Below are 3,761 nucleotides of genomic sequence, written 5' to 3' on the forward strand. Positions count from 1 at the left end.
GCATGGATCCATCCTGCCTCGTATCAACGGTTCAGGCTGGTGGGGGATATTTTCCTGGCACACTTTGGGCCCATTAGTACCAACTTAGCAGCCTACCTGAGTATTGTTGCTGACCATGTCCATCCCTTCATCATCACAGTGAACCCATCCTCTCATGGCTACTCCCAGCAGGATAATGTGACTCCCTCGTGAACGACATCAGTTCTCTCAGGAGATATGACTTAGCTTCCTCCAATCATATAAGTTATCCTGGCATTGTTTTGTTTCTTATGAAATCTTCAGTTTTCCTTTTGTGTGACGCATTTTAAGCCCTTTATTCATTAATATTTTTAACAACAATCCTTTGGTACCAAGCTAGCTGTAGCTGCTAATTTAACAAAGCTAGCGGTTTATTTGCTGAAGCTAGTGGCTTCAGCAAATAAACAGTTGTTCTGCAGTACCTTTAGGAATACTAGAGGGCGCCTGCGGACCACAGTTTAAGAGAAAACGAGGCATAAAATTTACTAAAAAAGCTGTCGGTGTTATGATGGTTTAGTCAAAGTTCAAGACATAACTTGAAGCAATAATGTAAAAGGAAATCAGCTATGATTTCTGCTATTATTCTATTCTTCTGTATTTAATTAACCATTTTGGCTTCATTGGAAACAGTTTTCTGCACACTTGAGGTTAGATCTAACAAGGTACATTTTACATAAAACAGTAGAACTGAAAGAGGGTTAACTTCTCACCAAGATTTCAATTTGAAGCTTTTCTACTGGTGTGAATCCTCCATTTCCACAATATAGTCATCAAAATTTATAAAACCTTTTCAAAGGATTCCCATTTACACCACATGAAAGAAGATTTAAGGACATTTTAAGAAATAATTTACAAAAGGCAAATTTAAAAACAGAAAGACGTCAAGAAGATTAGCCTGATTTCTCTGCTTCGTGAAGCAGAGACCTAGTTCATGCCAGGTAATGAAACCAGACTTTTAATAGAACCTCAGTTGTGAATCAACAAACAGATCCAAGAACCTAATCCCCACTGATGAGTTCAAAGTGTGAAGAAATGAGAGCGCCCTGCTTTTGTTTTGTCTTTGTCAACACTGTCAGTGTGGGATGATGGTGAAGAGAGCAACAAGCTAGAAAACACTCCTCTGTGTGGCGCAGCGTGTCATAAAGGAAAACGGCTGATGATTATTACCCTGCAGGATGGAAACTAATAATCCTGATGTCCAAAACAAAGAGGCGACAAGGATTTTCTGTCATCAACTGATCCTGCTTCTCATTAGACACGGATGAAACCAGATATTTACTGATGTGTCACATCAGTTTTTAACTTTCTGACATAGAATCAGACTCAATCTGATCTGTATCTTTATTTGATATGTATCAGAATAATAAGAAAAACAGAATTATTTTTAGTTAAAACTTGCTAAATTTATTTGACTATAAGAGTAGAAGATAGTAGACCACATGTGTCAAACTCGAGGTCCGTGGGCAAAATCCGGCCTGCCGTAGCTTTTTATGTGGCCCTCTAGATTCTATACTAAACACTAAATGTGCTTAAATATTATGTTATCAATCAAATCAATGCAGTTTCTATCTGTTTACTGCCAAATTATATCAATCAGTCCCTCCAGTTTCATGAGAATTATCGTGGAAATTCACGTAAAATCAAAAAATCCCTGCACTTTTTTGCACTAATACCTAATTGGGAGTTTATTGCATATTTTTCTCAAAAATATTCTTACTTTTACTAAACAGCTGCCTCAGCCTTAATTGAGGTCAGATTTTAGTCCATGATCTGTATAAAAAGTTGCATTTACCGTCATAAATAACTGAAAACATTGCAAATAATTCCAAATTAGTACCAGAAACACTTTGATTTTTATTGCAAAAAATCACAAAAAGTATCACAAAATTGTGGAGAAACTGAAAAGATGTTCAATAGTATTTAAGTTTAAGAATTTGTTGATATTTTAACAGTTTGTGAACAAGTTTTATCAATGCATTTTGGCACAACCGGCCCTTTTAAGAGCATTCAAGATCTTGATTTGGCCCAAAACAAAAATGAGTTTGACACCGCTGGTTGAGCAAATTTATTTTCAAAATGTCAAATTGCATAAGTGGATATGTAGTAAACATCTGGAAACTTTCAGAATGACAAAATTTAAATTGTATTTAATATTTTAGCTTATGAATCTAAAAGAAGAAGAATAGTTTATTTGTTTTTAATAAAAACAAATCATGTTGCACATTTTTGTTTAAAATGTCTGTGTACGTATAAAAAAATCATAAGAGTTTCACTTTTACTCAGGACTCAACTTGTCCAGTCTAAGGTCAGCTGGGGTTAAAGAGCTGCTATTATGTGCTTTCCAGGCACAAAGTGCTCAATTTATATTCAACTGAAATTACAGCCATTATAGGAAAAATCTCTTAGCACTCATCACTCAAAAGGACATGTCTTTAAAATTTAAAGCCTCGTTCCTAAGTTCATTTGCACACTGTAATAGGGATTTTCATGGTAAAACGTTCTTCCTTGCTGAGTGACCTTTCAGGTCACACCGGGACTTGACTCATTTCACAGTGAGACGATGATGATGCCCTCTTACAGCTTCAGCTGGTGTGGAGATTTCTTGATTTTACGTGAATTTCTACGATAATTCTCAAGAAACTGGAGGGACTGATTGATATAATTTGGAGGTAAACAGATAAAAACTGCATTGATTTGATTGATAATATAATATTTAGGCACACTTAGTGTTTAGTCTAGAATCCAGAGGGCCACATAAAAAGCTGCGGCGGGCCGGATTTGGCTCACGGGCCTCGAGTTTGACACATGTGGCTCAATAGAAACATGACAATTTAAAGAAAAATCCTCAATTGTGGTAAAAAGTTTTGGCCCATCTTTCAAAATACTGACAGGCAGCACAGCAATAGGTGGGGGAAGGGCTACACTGCTCCTTCAAGCTAAGAAAACTGTCGTAACTTTTCTACTTTCTCCAGAATGTCATAAAAAATATTATTTTCCTGCATGTTTATTTAAACTTTTGCACCCATATAAGTTAATTTACCACTCTTTTCTTAAAAAACAAAAAAAACAGCACATTTAAATATTTTTGCGCCTCTGTGTGTGACCCAGCACGCTGCTCCCACATATTATTTTAACCTCAATTCTCCTTTATTCTAAATAAAGTTCCATGTCTTTCCCCATTTTGACTCATTTGCTTCCCTTTCATCATCCCAGGCAAGGTTATCCCGAGGCAGGCGAAGCTTTTACGGGAACAAAGCGCGGGTGGAGGTGATGGGGTGGAGGCCCTAGCTTTGCCGCTAGCCATGCCTTAATCGATCGCCTTTAAAGGGAATGTTGTGAGCTGAATGTTTGAACTCATTGCCCCACCTTAGCAGTTGTCTGGGATTTAATTAAAACGTAAAATTAATTTATTGCCAGTTGCATTTGAGAAATAAAAGACACTGAGAAGTAGCACAACAAAGAGGGAGGGGAGAGGAGAAAAAGGAGGCTAATTAGCATCACTCCACTTGAAACGTTTTCTGTTTCTCTTTCTTTCTCAGCCGTGTTTTCTTCCTCTCTCTCCTCACGTATATCTGCAGCAGCCCTAAGCTAAATTTCCGTCACATCTTTTCTTTGCCACCGGCGCCTGGCACACACAGCATAGCTATGCAAATACCAGAAAACAGAGACTGCAGTGTTGTTGACACACTTCACCTGCACAGGGAGTGAAGCCAGATAGAAGACGGCGGCTCGTTTCTCCGTAG

The sequence above is a fragment of the Xiphophorus hellerii genome, chromosome 16 (genome assembly GCF_003331165.1).
Source record: "Xiphophorus hellerii strain 12219 chromosome 16, Xiphophorus_hellerii-4.1, whole genome shotgun sequence".
Classification (NCBI taxonomy): domain Eukaryota; kingdom Metazoa; phylum Chordata; class Actinopteri; order Cyprinodontiformes; family Poeciliidae; genus Xiphophorus; species Xiphophorus hellerii.